Source organism: Bubalus kerabau, chromosome 13 (assembly GCF_029407905.1).
Source record: "Bubalus kerabau isolate K-KA32 ecotype Philippines breed swamp buffalo chromosome 13, PCC_UOA_SB_1v2, whole genome shotgun sequence".
Classification (NCBI taxonomy): Eukaryota; Metazoa; Chordata; class Mammalia; order Artiodactyla; family Bovidae; genus Bubalus; species Bubalus kerabau.
Window position 1 is genome coordinate 69,408,574 of NC_073636.1, and position 17,337 is coordinate 69,425,910.

The window sequence follows — 17,337 nt, forward strand, 5'->3', positions numbered from 1 at the left end:
TGCCTGGAGAATCCCATGATCAGAGGAGCCTGGCAGGCTACAGTCCATGGGGTTGCAGAGTTGTACAGGGCTGAGCGACTATCACTCAACTCGCTCATGCTACCGGTGACAGAAATGCAAAGAAAACAGTTTCTCTTTACTCTGCCTTGTCCCCTGTGGTGTCTCTCATTTTGCTCTCTTGCATCCTAATAATTATCTCTATTTTCTTTGAGTTGTGCATGGCGGGAATGGGGTTTCCTCCCTCACATCACCCCCTTCTTCTGATTCGTAGGAGTCCTCATCAGACATGGATTTGCTCAAATTCCGATTTAATTAGATTAAGCACTCCAGTTTATTAAAATCCATTACTGTGAGGCAGCTACTGAAGTCCATGAGAAGATCAAGGTTTCAGTCTCAAGTTTTCCATTTTCTACCCATATGACCTTTAGCAATTTCACCAACCTTTCTGAGCTTTATTTTCTCTCCCAGAGCAGCAGACCCACAGGGCCTCCCTTTCCATTCCTTCATTTGTGAGTTTGGTGACGATACCCATCCTCCCAGAGAAAAATGGACATTTTCGTGAGGATTTAAAATCTGTTTTATCTTATTTATATCCTGCTTTGTAACTCCCTCCCAACTGTGTTTGCAAGGGTTGCATAGATGCTAATGGTGAGCAATGGAGGTTGCTGCTTTTTTAGTAAAGCATATTTTCCTAGAAGCTCCAAAAAGGATCTAATTAAAGTTTGACACCTCACAGTGGGGGTGACCTGAGGGTTAGATAATAATGCCTGTGTCACCAAGTTATTGCCAAATGAAGTGGATAATTCATGTAAATGACGGGACCTGCACGCTGGAGGCCTCCTGTGATGGAATTCCAACCCAAGAAGTAAGTGTGTCACTCTTTTCTTTTGTCAGAAACTTGAGTGTATTTGAATACTTGTAAAATCACCTCCTGGTCCCTGCATTTGCAAACTGAATTATCTGAACCCTTTTAGTGGATCCTCTAAATGAGCGGCTATATGCAAAACCTCTTTAGGAAGGTAACAAATGCTAGATGTTACTGTAAATTCAATTTTCTAATTACATATTCATCTTTGTAAATCTTTATTCCCAGAATAGAAGCACCCTGTTAGTAGAGTGTTGTATAAAAAGATCTATTGGGGAAAAAAATCAAAATTTTCAATTTGGTTGATCAGTTTTTTTGCCTACAGTATCTGACATTCACTCCTAGGACAAATTGAACTAGACTTGCTTCCATCTGTGTCTTCTTAGACAAAAGGAGATAATGGTGAGTTTTAGTTTTTCTTTTCTTTTTTTTTTTTTTTTTTTTTTTTTGACTCATCATTCACTGTGGAAGAGTTTATGCTGGGCAGTTTTGACATCAGGCAGACCTGAGCTCAAGCCCCGGACCCTCATCTTGAAAGATAATGGCAACATTGACTAACTACTGAGTTAGTCTTCTAAAGTTAAAGCTTCTTTACTATAAAGTAAAAATGATAAGCATAGATTTTCAAAAGATTTTTTGAGAATAAAATGAAGTAATCTCTGCAAAAGAAGGTAGTATGCTACCTGCACAGGAGTGTTCTATATAGGTATTATTTTCGTCTCTATTTGGACTTTCTAGTGAGCTTCCCTAGTGACTCAGAAGGTCAAGAATCTGCCTGCAATGCAGGAGACCTGGGTTCAATCTCTGGGTTGCAAAGATCCCCTGAAAAAGGGAATGGCAACCCCCTCCAGTATTCTTGCCTGGAGAATCCCATGGACAGAGGAGCCTGGAGGTCTACGTTCCACGGGGTCCCAAGAGAGTCTCACACGACTCAGTGACTAAACAACAGCAACGATGATTAGGGGAACACCCAGATGAGCCTGAGAAAGAATGGACAGAAGAATAGGAATAAAACCAAGAATGTGAGGGTGTGGAAGGTATGTTAGTCAAGAATTCGATTCGCAAGCAACAGAATCCAACTCTGGTTGATGTGAGAAAACAATGGATTTATTGAAAAAACCCTGGCTAACTCAGGGAATTACTGGGAAATCTTGAAAATTAAACTGAGAAACACAGATAGGGTTCAGATGCTGGGGAACCCCCGAATCAATCCGTGAGCATTACAAAAGCCCAAAGTCAGACTGCTGTCAAGAGGGTCAACATCGACAAACAATTTTGAAAGATTAAAATAAGAAAATTTGGCTTTAGCACAAGACTGTCGCTGGTAGATTTGGTGGAGACTGACGCCAGATTTCAAGGGTTGAACCCTGGAAGTGTCATAGATGGATGACAGGTCCAGTATGCTTTAGTTAATTTTTTGTGGAGTTTCCAAGCATTGCTCCTCTATTTTATTCCTTTCGTGATTTGATTTGGGGCTTTATGTGTTATATACCCTAGGAGATGGTGTCCTAAGCAGAGAGGACGGGGGATCGGCAGGGAGACCAGGGAATCTGACTCCACTATGACAAACTGTGAAGTCATCTGGGTTCCGTCTCTACATCAATTTCTCTCTGATTGTAAAATCCACTGAAGAAAAGGCAGTTATCTTCCTCAAAATAGACACAAGTGCAAAGAACTTCTCGAACTTTGTTGTGTTTTTGTGTTGGTGCTGTTTAGTTGCTCAACCATGTCTGACTCTTTTGTGAGCCCCATGGACTGTAGCCTGCCAGGCTCCTCTGTCCATGGGATTTCCCAGGCAAGAATACTGGAGTGAGGTGCCATTTCCTTCTCCAAGAGATCTTCCTGACCCAGGGATTGAACCCATGTTGTCATGCAGGAAGCTCATATGTTACAAATATTCTTCCCTCAATCCCAGTGTTAAAGATCTGGTTTAGTAGTTGAAGGTGGTACCTTGACACCTGTATTTCTAACAGCCTTCCCAGGTAGTACTGATGGGTAAGAAAGTTTGAGAGCCTCTCCCCCATCTTAAGTAATGCAGATGGCTTAGTATTCTTCACAGTGTGTACCAGCGTTGAAATAAGCAGCTGTGAGAAAGCATTGTTTAGCTGTGTCAAGCAGGTAACTAGGGTTGCTTTTGTGTGTAGCCTTGAGTTCTGCTCTTGGCTGCAAAGAGTTGTAAAGATTCCCCAATTTCGTTCATGGTTCTCAAGATTTAGGGGCTTCTAAGGTGGCGCTAGTGGTAAAGAATCTACCTGCCTACATAGGAGTTATAGGAGATGTGGGTTCAATCCCTGGGTTGGGAAGACCTCCTGGAGGAAGAAATGGCAACCCACTCCAGTATTCTTGCCATATTACCCATGGGGAAATCCCATGGACAGAGGAGCCTAGTGGGCTACAGTCCATAGCGTTGCAAAAAGTTGGACATGACTGAAGCAACTTAGCATGCACATGTACTCCAGATTTATAGAGGTTTCCCCAGCTGTGTTATAGTTTCTGCAGGTACATGGGATGTTATACAGAGATGTATATTTCCCTGGTTGTATGTAAAGTCCTTCAGGTGCTGTGGTTTTCACCAGATGTGCATAAGGTTCCCCATCATCTGAACAGATCTGAAGACAGCCTAGCACTTTCTCACTGGAATTCTCTCACACTTGAATTCAGAAATCCATGCACAAGCTTTTCCTTTTATCCTCACTTTATTGCCTATCCTGTATCTCCCTGCCTGTTGCCTGTCCTCTCGTCCTTAAAGCAGCTATAGTTCATGCTAATTTCCTCCAGAAAGTTACGGCAAACCCTGCTGCCTTGCCCTGTCTTCATTGCAGACAAATTTACTGCAGACTTTCCCTGAGGAGGCTGTTTTCAGATTGGTATGTGCAAAAACAGAAACGGACGCTCTGAAACAAAGAGAAATCTTCTCCCATCCCCACTGCTCTGTAGCTATTTGGGCTGGCCTCAACCCATAGCAAGTGAGAAATTAACATCCAGGCTGGGTCTGAGACACCTCTGTTCACTGGCTTGTGAAGAAAACAGGACTACCCACCCTGCCACTCAACCACATTGATCAGGGAAACTTTCTGGCCATTAATCTGACATCAGATTGGCAGCACTCTCCCCACCCCACTGGCTCAGAAGACCAGAGCTTCCTTAAGAACGATATGGCTTACCAGTGACTGAAATAGATGGTCTTCTAACTGAAACAGGGGAGAATCCAGGATTGGGGGTGGGGGGGAGGGGGAAAAAAGTAAAAACAATGAATTAAAACCAGAATAAATGGACAAATCCTCAAAAGACTGGGGATCTGATGTTGGAGCATCCTGAGGACCCATGGCTCTTTCAGTGAAGCAGGAGACACTGAGCTCTCTCCTCGAGGAGTCTGAGAGATGGGGGAGACAGGACAACAGAAGAGGAAGGCAATTGCCACCCTCAGGAGCGAACTACAAACAGTGTCAGGATGCCGACGGAGCAGGCTCCTCCCAGCGCTGAGGAGCCACAGAAGCAGTGAACAGTTTAAATCATGGATGCCATCTCGCTTTTGTAGGCAGAGCCTTTAGCTTTCATCCCAGGATTTCAAAGCTTCTCACAGCCATTAATTAGTTGTAAGCAATTCAGGCCTGTCAACTTCTCACACCTAATCAAGAGCTGATGTATGTCACCCCCAGGGATCTAATCAATAATTCCTGGGCACTCTCTCCCTCCCTTTCAGTTCACCCTTCTCCCAAGTCAGTTTTTATTTCAAGCCCACCCCCCTCCTCGTGCCTTTATCCCCTCTTACATTATCTGATTCCGTTGCCCTTTCTTACCCTTCCTTTTTGCTCTTCTATTCCAAGGATTCCTTTCCTTCCCATTTCCCTGGATGGAGTTAGAGGGGAATTTGCACACTGAGGGATTTGAGGTCAGGTTACAGAAGTCCATGAATCCCTGGTTTTCATAAGCAGAGGCTCAAATGAAGATGAGGTCATGATTTCTTACTTCTCAAAGGAGATATTTACCTGTGGATCATTGGTGAATCCTGTTCACCAGTCAGATCAAACTCCTGCCGATGTACAGGCAGATCCCTGAGGACGAAGGAAGGCAAAAGTGCAGCTCTGTGTCTTTAAATTGGCTCAAACCCTTCTCGTCCCCTCAATAAAGGCAAAGCTCCATTCCATGAGAATAAATCACTTAGAGCAGGAATGATAAATCTACTGCACATGAATTGTGACTCTTACTGCCACATTCATGCAGACATCACTAATCAAACCCCGACCTTCCCCTAGAAACCAACCTCAGGCCCAGGATTCCTCTCAGAAGGAAATATGAACCTTCTTTGTAACTAATAGAAGAATCTTAGGACTCATAGTTCAGCCACTGCCTTCTCAATTTAAATACTGCTCTTGTCCACTGTTTAAACCTTGCCCTTTTAAATACACACATTAAATGTTATTATTAGTGTATGGAGGTAATCATTCTTTATATTATTTATATTTATATTTGTCACTTTATTTGTTTACTATGGCATCTTACTTCAAAGAGTCCTCCAGAATATTTTTTTTTTCTTAAAGAGCATTTCTTTATCAATTCCCTTAGTCTTGGTCTATCAGTGGTAAACTTTCTCAGTTGTCTGTGAATATGTGTGTGTGTGTGTGTTCTTGAAAGTGCCTTATTTCATATTCATCAGTAGTCCAAGGAAATGCAAACACATGATCAAATTCTAAAGGCAAAAATCAAGGCAGAGCTTGATATTTAAACAAGAGAATAAGGTACAATAAAAAATAATGCAATTTTAAATAAGAAGACAGGGGTTAGGTTTAAGTTCTTCTTTTGGCCTTGGATAAATTATTCAGTACCATTCATTAATTTATGTGTGGAATAAACATGTGGTGTATATCTGCTAATTGCTTGGCTCTGTCCTAGGTGTTCATGATTGAAAACAGAAAGCATGGTTTCTGGCTACAGGGAACTCAGTCTATAAGGGGGTTAGATCACATTAATCAGATAGATAAAAGATTATTTTGTGTGTTGGGAAAATAGAACTATCTATTTATAATGTCTTACAAAAATATCCATGAAAACATCTATGTGGGTTTGGGGTGGAGAGAATTGTTGAGGGGTTGGCTTCCTGGAGGCTATGTGAGGAGGGGTGTGAAAGATACTCCTGGAAGGAGGAGGAAGAGAGAGGAAAAAGAAAAAGAGCGAAAAGGCAAAAGTGACAGCAGTTAGAATGAGATGTAGAGTTAAGTAGTAAGATAAAAGTGGGCATATATTTGAGAAAGGCAGCAGTAGGAGACAAGGCTGGATGTTTAAGCGTGGACCAGGCCATGAAGGGCCATCATTACCAGGCAGAGTATTTAGACTTTATCTCATGGGTCGTGAGGGCTCATTACAGAAGTGAAGCGTAGTGACAGGTCATATTTGTGTTTCATATATCTGACTCCAGAGAGTGTGAAGAGGCCAAGTAGGGGCTGGGGATGCGAGATTGGTATCCCATCCAGTTTTGAAACCATACTATAGCCCAGGCAAGAGCTGATGAAAAGTTTAAACAATTCAGTGATATTATTGATGGGCCCAAAAAAAAAAAAAAAAAAAAAAAAAATATATATATATATATATATATATATATACAGATTTAGAAAGTAATTAATGAAGAAACAAACCCTGCAGTCTAACCTGCTAAAAGCATGTTCCTGCAAGTCACTAAGTCGCTTCAATTGTATCCAACTCTTTGCTACCCTATGAACTATAACCCGCCAGGCTCCTCTGTCTGTGGGTTTCTCCAGGCAAGGATACTGGAGTGGGTTGCCAACCCTCCTCCAGGGGATCTTCCCGACCCAGGAATCGAACCCTCCTCTCTTACTTCTCCTGCATTGGCAGGCACGTTCTCTAACACTAGTGCCACCTGGGAAGCCCGTGTGTCATTCTTAACCTTTTGAAAACCAGAGCAATGCAACAGGAATGGGGATTTTGATACCCCAACCAATGGTTAATCAGACCAGCCTCCAAGAAAGGATTTATCCACTTAAATATTGTGCTTTGATAAAAGTTCTGCTGAGAATCTGTGATTATTGGAGTTTTTTTAACTGTGTACTTCATAAGCTATTACATAAAACACTAATTATCCAATATTTCTACCAGCAGGGTCTCTTGTACTAATTAAATTAACACTGAAAACTGCTAACATCATTGATTAAGAGTCCAAAGTGCTATATATCAGTAACAATTAGGACAACTTCATTTTGGGCAAAAATTAAATCTGTTCTTCCCTTATCCCAGGAGATTAATTATCATATTTTTTCTAATAACCAAGGTTCTTACCTGGGAGTAAAGACTTTTGTGATTTGTTCCCATTTTGACTCCCATTTTGGAGTCTCGTTGGGCTTCCCTGGTAGCTCAGCTGGTAAACAATAAGCCTGCAAAGCAGAAGACCTCAGTTCAATTCCTGAATCAGGAAGATCCCCTGGAGAAGGGATAGGCTACCCACTCCAGTATTCTTGGGCTTTCCTGGTGGCTCAGATGGTAAAGAATCTGCCTGCAATGTAGGAGACATGGGTTCGATCCCCGGGTTGGGAAGATCCCTTGGAGGAGGGCATGGCAACCCACTCCAGTATTCTTGACTGGAGAATCCCCATGGACAGAGGAGCCTGGCGGGCTACGGTCCATGGGGTCACAAAATGTGAGATAGCACTGAGCGACTAAGCACAGCACAGCACAGCACGGAGTCTAGTTTAGGGATGGCAGTCTTCAGTTCCAACTCTGGCTTCAGATCTGGTTGAAGGCATTCAGGCACCAGTTCTGCCATTTGGCATACATAACCTGAGCAAAGAAAAACCTTCTGTTGGGCTCAGATTCCTTTTTTATAGTATATTGATTAAAAGAGTCCCTATCCTAAGGGCTGCGACAATCACCAAAGGGGGAAAGTCCTGTAAGAGAGTGAGTTCTGAGCCTGGTACATGACAAGAGCTGAGTCAATGGTGGTTATTATCAATATCAGCTATGGTTCTTATTCCCTCGTGCTAATGATCTAAGACCATGCAGTTCTCATATCTCTTCTTAAAACCTTAGAGTTGTAAGGAAAGCCTTAGAAAATTGCCTTTACTAATCTTTACCGTTTACTGAAAAATCAAAGTGTTGAAATTAATTATGATCCAAGAGAGATTCGGGTGGTGAATCATTGAACATGGCTACTTCGCTTTCTGGAAGAACTTTGCAGAGAACATTGAGCAATGGATGCCTATGGAGATTTCAGGGTCAAAACTTCTCAGAGCTCCTATGGAAAAGGAGAAAAAACATGGAGGTCACTTGTAGCCTAGACACTGTGGGATATTCTGAGACTTTTAAGACTTTTGCTCACACATCTGGAGAGTCCTTGGAAGTTTTTTGGAGGCACTGCTGTTGAAAATTATTCTCGCAACAGCATCATTAAAAAGGAAAAAAAAAGAAAGCTTAGGTAAATTGATCTCCCTTTTTGTGCCAGTCATTATACTAAGCCTAACTGGATTACCTCATTTCATCTCCACATGAAGGAAGTGTAATTATCTCCAGGGAAATATAATCGTGCCCATTCTACAGAGGAGTAAACAGAGTCCAAGAGACTTTAGACTTTACCTCATGAATCAGGAAGGCTCGTTACAGAAAGTGACAGGTCATATTTGTGTTTCATTTGGCTGATTCCAGTAAATGTGACGAGGTCAACTGGGGGCTGGGGAGGCAAGGTGACCTCCAAGTTCACCCGGCTAGCACATGATCAAGATAGGATTTAAATCCGTGCCTTCCTGACTCCAGGACACATCCTCTTCACCGTAGGGCACTCCACCTCCATGTGTAAAAGACCCTCCTCCTTCCTGTGGGCACCCCTGAAAAAGCCCATGTCTAGGAGCTCCTGAGTACTGGTTCCCTGGCCACCCTGAGGCTCAGGATCTTTGAGGAGATTCAGCCACCCCTGGGGTCAGTTTGGGACTTTTTATAAAATCCCCAGCAGCCTTATTGCAAAACAAGGCGAATGACAGTGTTTAATGGGAACAGAGTTTCAGTTTAGGCCGGTGAAAAATCCAGGAGATGGATGATGGTGAGGGTTGCACAATGGTGCGAATGTACTTCATGCCACTGAAATGTACAGTTAAATATGGTTAAAACAGTGTGTGTTATATTATGTGACTTTTACCACAATGAAAAAAAAATTTTTTTTAAGCATCCAAACTCTTCAACCTACCCCTGGTCATTCTTCTTGGAATTTGCTTATGAGAAGACACTCACTGAGCAAGCAGAAACGACTACATCCCCTTCTGGCCCCTTCTGTTCTTTCCTAGACCCTCCTCCCCTATGCCTCATTGTCAGTCTGCATCCGAAGCTTCCTTTCCAGTTCTCTTTCCATCAGAAGTCTCCTTCTAATCCAGCCTTTTCCAAACTGACTACCTCTGTGGGGCCCACATCCTCCCCTCCCCTCTGTTTCTCCCTGAAACTCCTTCTCAGAGTCCACCTTACCCAGACCCCCTTCCTACAGCACCCACATTCCGGGCTCCTATTCCTGTGGCTCAGCCATCCTTTCTAGGCTTCTCTGCCCACCCCTCCCACACGCTCAGGCCCTAGAACTTAAGCACTCCATCTAATGGACCTTCTTACTCAGCCTCAATATTTGCTTTCCGATACATTGGATTTATAGAGTGTTTGCCTGAATTAAAATGAGAAATTTTAGAGCAAACTGAGGCTTCTCAGCTGCTAAGCTCCATCATGCACTTTAAATAAAAAACAGGGGGGGAGTGTGTGTGGAAGGGTGCCTGATGCATCCACCTACCCCTGAATTACCATTGCATCCCAGGCTGCTCCCCTTCAAACCCAGCTGGTGCCTACCTGGCCCCGCTCACCTCCTACCCCCCCCCCACCCCGCTAAGTTAACAAAGCAGTTACAGCTCATCGGCAGAGCTCCCTGTAATCGACTCCCAGTGAAATAATATTTGCTTTCCATGCCTACTTTGAATCCCACTCACTTTGTTAAAAGATTGCCTCTGGCTGTCTCTGCTGGCCTAATCTAATAGTTTCTAGTTTGTACAAGCAAAGTGTTTTCAACCACCTATATAAATAACTTAAGCAGAAGAGGACACTTGTGCGGCCCCAGCGCTGAGCTATAGGACATGACAGATCCCCCAATGATGCCTCAGTCAAGCTCCTGGGGGACCCCCCTCCCCAGCTGAGAAGGAGCAATTACCATATTGTAGCAGGCTGAGGGGATAGTCTGTGTTCTTATAGAAAGGCTGATGGGAAAAGACCTTCCTGACTGGTTTCTCCAATGCAGGAGACCAACATAAGTGCCTCTGCCCACTGGGTGCCCCTTGGAGCTGCCAGCCTCCATGCAGAGGGAGCCAGAGCAAAGGATGGAGAAGGGAGAGGAGCTAAAGAGTCAAGGCTTTTTGTTTGTTTGTTTGTTTTTTCCTGTAACATATTTAATGCAGGGCTTCCCGGGTGGCTCAGTGGTAAAGAAACTGCATGCCCATGCAGGAGACATAGGTTCAAAACCCTGATCCAGAAAGATCCCACATTCCATGGAGCAGTTAAGCACATGTGCTCTGGAGCCCATGCTCTGCAACTACTGAAGTCTGCAACCTGTGTTCTTCAACAAGAGAAGATACCTCAGTGAAAAGCCTGTGCACCCCAACTAGAGAGTAGCCCCCTCTAGAGAAAAGCCTAAGCAGCAAGGAAAATCCAGCACAGGCATAAGTAAATAAATAAATAAAATTATGTAAAAAATGTTTAATGTAGTCAACTTTACTTTCTTAAAAATCGTGGTAAAATATGTGTACCATCAAAAGTACCATCTTCACCATTTTAAGTACACAGCTCAGTATTGCTAAATACAATTCACATTGTTATGAAAAGAATCTCCAGAACTTTTTCACCTTGTAAAATTGAAACCCAGCCTGTTTAATAATAACCACCCCCGCCCCAGTCCCTGGCAACCACAATTCTACTTTCTATCTCTGTGAATCTTACTACTCTAGGTACCCCCATGGAAATGGAATCATACACTATTTGTCTTTTTGTGGCTGACTTATTTCACTTAGCTTCCCTGGCAGCTCAGACGGTAAAGAATTTGCCTGGAATGCAGGAAACCCAGGTTCAATCCCTGGATCGGGAAGATCCCCTGGAGAAGGGAATGGCAACCCAACTCCCACTCAGTAGGAGATGACTGAACAATAGCAACCAGTATTCTTGCCTGGAGAATCTCATGGATAGAGGAGCCTGGTGGGCTACAGTCCATGGAGTAGCAAAGAGACGGACATGACTGACGACTAACAATGTCTTTAAGGTTCATTCATCCTGTAGCATATGTCAGGATTCCCTTCCATTTTGAGGATGATACTATTCCATTGTACATATATACCATGTTTTGTTTATCACTCACCCTTCATGGACACTTGTGTTGCTTTCGCTTTTTGGCTATTGTGAATAGTACACTATGAACATGGGTCTACAAACATCTCTTTGACACCCAGCTTTCAAGTCTTTTAGATATATGCCCAGAAATAGAATTTCTGGGTCACAGGGTAATTCTGGTTTGTTTGTTTTTTTTCACTTTTTGAGGAAGTGTCATACTATTTTCCATAGTGACTTAACCATTTTCCATTTCTGCCAACAGGACACAAGGGTTCCAATTTCTCTACATCCTCACTAACACTTGTTAGTTTCCATTTGTTTGTTTTGATGGTAGCCATGATGATGGATTAGGGCTAAGAACCCACCTGCCGATGCAGGAGATGCAAGAGACCCGAGTTTGATCCCTGGGTCAGGAAGATCCCTTGGAGGAGGAAATGGCAACCCACTCCAGTATTCTTGCCTATAAAATCCCATGGACAGAGGAGCCTGGTGGGCTACACTTCTTGGGTCACAAAGAGTCAGACAAGACTGAGCAAGCAGCATGCATACATATGCTGACGGGAGTGATCAAGCTATTTTTAAGTCTGTTTTCTTTAGGGCCAAAATAAGAAAAATCAAAAGCATGTCAGGTTGTGGATAGGGTTTCTGATGGTAGCAAAGGTCCATCTCTCCCTTGAGATAGAGTCATCTTCTAAAACAGAGGTTGCCAACTATAATCACAGCAGCATATGTTGGTAAGTCAAATTTTATTGGAAAACAACCATGCTCATTTGTTTACCTATTGTTTATTGCTTTGTCCACACTACCAGGGCAGAGAAGAGAAGTGAAAACAGAGATTGTCTATGGTGCCTAAAGTGTAAAATATTGAATATCTGGTCCTTGGCAGGAAAAGTTTGCCAACGCCTGTTCTGAAACAATCAGAACCATGTGATGATGCTTTATCAGAACTCCTGTAATTTCCTATTGCCAGAGGTTAAAGACTAAATGAAAACCTCAGCAGATGGAACCCTTGACATTTCTATGCATCTGAACATTGAGTGGGACCGTGGCAGAGCATCACTGAATCCCACTGAAAATGGGGACATGGGCTCAGAGACCTTAGGAAGTGCCAGGAAGGGGAAATCTATTTTGGACTGAAGGGACAACAAAGGCTTTTTGGGGAGATGGAGCTGGGGCTGAGCTGAGAAAAGGACCAGGGTTGGGTGGACAGAAAAAACAGGGCGACTCTTCAGGGTGGGGGTGATGGCCTGGCCCAAACTACAGAGGGAGCAACTGTCTGTTCAGGACTGAAGACCTGCAGAGACTTAGAGAGGGTGTTTCTGGGAAATGCTGGGGAGAAGACCACAAACACACAATGGCCAGGTCATCAGGGCAAATGATGCAGCATTAAGCCTGGGAGTTTGGGCTTGAGAGTAACAGTGTCCTGGAAACTTTCATGACTCGTGAATTAGATGTGACTCTATTTTAGTTTTAGTCATCCCTCCCTTTATAGAGAAGTGGGAGAAAGTGGTTCAAATCACCACCTGAGGCCCAGCGCCCCTTGACTTCTCAAGCAGTTTGGATCATCATTTCCTGCTTCCACTGAACTACAGTTGCCCCTTGAACAACACAGGTTTGAATGGTGCAGGTCTACTTACACGTATATTTTTTCAGTAGTGAGTACTATAGTCCTACGTGATCTGTATTTGGCTGAATCTGAAGATTCTGAACCGTGGCTTCTGAAAAACCTCAGATAAAAGGACTGAGTATAAGTTACAAGCAGATTTTTGACTGTGGTTGAGAATGGGTGTCCCTAACCCCATGTTGTTCAAGAGTCAGCTGTAGTTTTGTCTCCATATAATCTTACATCCTGGGCTTCCCTGGTGGGTCAGTGGTAAAGAGTCCACCTGCCACGCAGGAGACTCTGGTCGATCTCTGGGTCGGGAAGATCCCCTGGAGAAGAAGTGGCAGCCCACTCCAATATTCTTGCCTGGGAAATCCCAGAGACAGAGGAGCCTGGCGGGCTACAGTCCATGGGGTCACAAAAGAGTTGGACATGACTTAGTGACTGAACAGCAACAATAATCTTATATTCTACATGATTAAGCCATTTATTCACTGTAGCAATCCACTTTGGACATTGCCATTCCTACAATTCATTCACAGCCCAAAATACCATGTGTCCAACACAAGTCTGGATAATAATGACCATATAAAAAAATATTAATAATGATAATAACAGTACATGCCGGGAGCTGTTCCATTCCAAGGACTTTATATATGAACTCACATTCAACAGACTTTTTCTGTGTGTTAAGTTTATCTAAATAGCACTGAAAATCACTTAAAATTTAATATTAGACAATTTGGTCCCTTTTTCAAGAGAAACTTACCATGCTGGATGCTTACCATTTTCCCTAGATTATTTGTCTCCTCACTGACTCGATGGATGTGAGTCTCAGTGAACTCCAGGAGTTGGTGATGGACAGGGAGGCCTGGCATGCTGCAATTCATGGGGTTGCAAGGAGTCGGACACAACTGAACGACTGATCTGATCTGATCTGGTATTTGTTCCTCTCCTTTTTCTGGCCTCAGGGATTCTAAAAATCCTGTTATTCTGTTAATTTCTCAATGAGAAAACCTTAACTCTTTGTGTATTTCATAGTCTCCTCGCAATTACATCTAAACCAATACCCATCCATCTGTCTTGAATCCCCCAATGTCACATCAAAAGGATACTCTGGGATCAGCTGGGTGAAGACCAATCTTTCATACAAACGAAGTGCAAGGCTTCAGAAGGATTCATTTTCCAGCGTATGTAACATGAATTAGAGACTAAAAGCAGGGTTCCATGATTTCTCTGCCATCACTAAGAAGGCAGGCCTTGGGATCCTGCCAAATGGAGAAGAGTCCAAGAGAATGAGAAGAATCAAACAGGTCATGACAGCCCTCCGAGTGTCCCAGGCACAGTGCTATGCTCTGTATCATCATTCTATCTTCAGGAAGAACCCCGTGAATTCGTTACTAGTATCCAGATAGTGCAAATGAGTAAATGGAGGGTCATCGGGGGTTAAGCTACTTGCCCCAAGCCACTCATTTAGTTAGCAGAAGAGGAAGGATTTCGATCTTTGCTCTTTCTACTATACCATGTGAGTTCATCGAGGTCCTCAGGAAAGAAGAGGCTGCTTAAAGGTATAAGAGCAGCCCTTAATTGGCTGTGCCTGTCACTTGCGAGCTTTCAATTGCAAACACCAAGATCTCTATTCTTTGTCGGACTCATATTTCTACTCACTCTCACCAACACAGGAGTGAGTGTATCAGCTCTCCAATGGGACTTAACAGCAATAATTTGCAGCATCTTTTTTTTTTCTGATTTCCCCTTGAAAAATCAATAAATGCTTAGTGATGCTGTTAATAGAGTGAGACCAGATTTCTCCCTATTATGAGAATTGATATTTGTAGCATTTATCACACATACACACACATGGGAAACCACTGAGTTTGTTAAACCCTAAATATGTGTGCATACATGTGTACTAAGTCGCTTCAGTCATGTCCAACTCTTTAAGACCCCATGGACTGTAGACTGCCAGACTTCCCTGTCCATAGGATTCTCCAGGCAAGAGTACTAGAGTGGGTTGCCATGCCCTCCTCCAGGGGATCTTCCTGACCCAGGGATCGAACCCATGTCTCTTACATCTCCTGAATTGGCAGGCAGGTTCTTTACCACTATTGCCACCTGGGAAGCCCTAAACCCTAAGTGAGTGAAGTGAAAGTGAAGTTGCTCAGTCGTGTCCGACTCTTTGCGACCCCATGGACTGTAGCCTATCAGGCTCTTCCGTCCATGGGATTTTCCAGGCAAGAGTGCTGGAGTGGATTGCCATTTCCTTCTCCAGGGGATCTTTCTGACCCAGGAATCGAACCCGGGTCTCCCGCATTACAGGCAGACGCTTTACCATCTGAGCTACCAGGGAAGCCCTAAGTACTTGCATTTAAATGTACTTACAACCAAAAGAGAAGGCGATGGCACCCCACTCCAGTACTCTTGCCTGGAAAATCCCATGGATGAAGGAGCCTGATGGGCTGCAGTCCATGGGGTCGAGAAGAGTCGGATACAACTGAGCGACTTCACTTTCACTTTTCATTTTCATGCATTGGAGAAGGAAATGGCAACCCACTTCAGTGTTCTTGCCTGGAGAATCCCAGGGATGGGGGAGCCTGGTGGGCTACGTCTATGGGGTTGCACAGAGTTGGACACAACTGAAGCGACTTAACAGCAGCAGCAGCACAACCAAAAGAGAAGGTAATGCAGTCAAGAGTTCTAGCACAGAGTTCAGAAAGTTTCAAGTTCAAGTTCTAGTTGCACCTATTCCCAAAGGAATATTTTGAAGATTAGATGAATTAGATCATTAGAAAGCACAATGTCTGCTCCCAGAAAGTAGAAGATGGTATACCAGTGAACTGATCCCTTCTGTGACACTTCACTCCTTGGGTACCCAGAAAGTTTCCCCACTTCCACAGCCCCCAATTTCTGTCAGCAGGCAGCCCCAGGCCCTTCCTTCCTCTCTCAGTTTGCCTGCTTCCTCCTACTTACTGCATGACTTCAGAAATATTGGTTCCCTCTAATACTCTTCCTTTTTCATACTTATTATTCCATTTTCAGATACATCCCAGAAATAATTTCAAAAATCCCTCAATGTAGCTTCTGATCTTCGTGAAGTAACTCCTGACTCAATATCAGAGGCTTGAATTTCAATTATGAGCAAAGAAACATCTTTAGGGGATGGTTTTTGTAGCTTGGTCCTAAAGAAATGCATGGCTTCTAGTGGGACTTCAGAAAAATCAAGTCCATATGAATGCCAGATTAATTTGGAGGGCCAAGCCCTTCCTAATTATGGAGATCCCAATCAGCCCCCCTGGGGAAGGCTGCACAGACGTCAGAGTTGGATCAACTGGCCAGATTATCCCTGAATTACCGGGCCTAGGGAATCCCGGACAAGAAGGGCCCGGTGAGATCAGAAGCCACAGAGCCTGAGGATGCACCATCCTGCAGAAGAGAAGTAAATAAGACACGATGCTGGCCCAGAGGAGAAAGCTGGAGTGAGACCTTCTATATTTCCTTTCCCACTCTGGTTAAAGTGAAATCTGACACTCTTCCTCAGAAATTTCCCTTCTCATATCCTGCAAATGAGGACAAAGAGCCCCAAGAAACCTGAATGTCAAGAAGACCCAGCTCCTGTTCTTCTGTATAGTTCCAGTTCTAACATAGTTATTCACTTTATCTTATCATTACCTGAAATTATACCACATTTGTCTGCCTACATATTTATTCACTTGTCTCCTCCCATCGAGTGGAAGCTCCGCAGGAGAATACTAACCTTATTTCATTCATTTGTTCTGGATTTGGGTGAAACTTGATCTTCTGTGACTAGGACAATGGCCTGGTACCAAGAAGGTGCTCAACGAGCATGTGTTAAATGAATAAATGAATGAACATGATCTATGTCATTACAGAGACTAACTCGACGGAAACTAAATCATTAGGCTTCTCAGAACAGACTGCATTTGATCAGGAAGACTGCGAGTTTGTCAGCTAAAGGCCGAGGAGAGAGCATGGGGAAAATGATGCGGTTGTCGTTGTGTGATCTGAAACAACCCAGGGTGTTCAGCTGCTCCCTGTCACCCTGGCAGATGCTGCTGAAATGCTGTGCTTGGCCTGGGAGTGTATAAAAAAGAAGAAACACTGCAAATTTACGACTCTGTATAATCCTCTTTTGTCTTCCAGAAGCAGAGGACCAGCCCTCATTTGCATATAAATGGTCATAATTTTTTAATCGTAGATAAATGCCATTCTGTTTGCTTGTCCTTGTGCCTCCCTTGATGGAGAAACAAGAGTGACTTATGATTCATGTGTAACAGCAATTAAAACACATGTACACTCAACACTTGCTTGCTTCTCGTATCTCTCTCTCTTAACTTCTCTCTCCATCTCCCGTTCTCCCACCCTTGAGTGATGAGTGACAGAGGGAATGCTCTCTTGGCTGAGAGGAAGTGGTTATAAATAAGGGCTCTGGCTTCAAATGGTTTGCTTTCAAATCTTAGATCTTTCATCTACATTCTGTGCATTTTTGGAGGTCACTTCTCTCTAT

At 43.5% G+C, this 17,337-nt stretch overlaps 1 long non-coding RNA gene across 1 annotated transcript; it reads left to right on the forward strand.

Moving 5' to 3' along the window:
• Positions 1 to 418: 418 nt before the first annotated feature.
• On the forward strand, positions 419 to 17,111 carry LOC129625092 (uncharacterized). Its single transcript, XR_008701256.1, has 3 exons — positions 419 to 865; positions 1,191 to 1,267; positions 16,703 to 17,111. It is a non-coding gene; the product is annotated as an uncharacterized LOC129625092 (long non-coding RNA).
• The last annotated feature ends 226 nt before the right edge of the window (positions 17,112 to 17,337 follow it).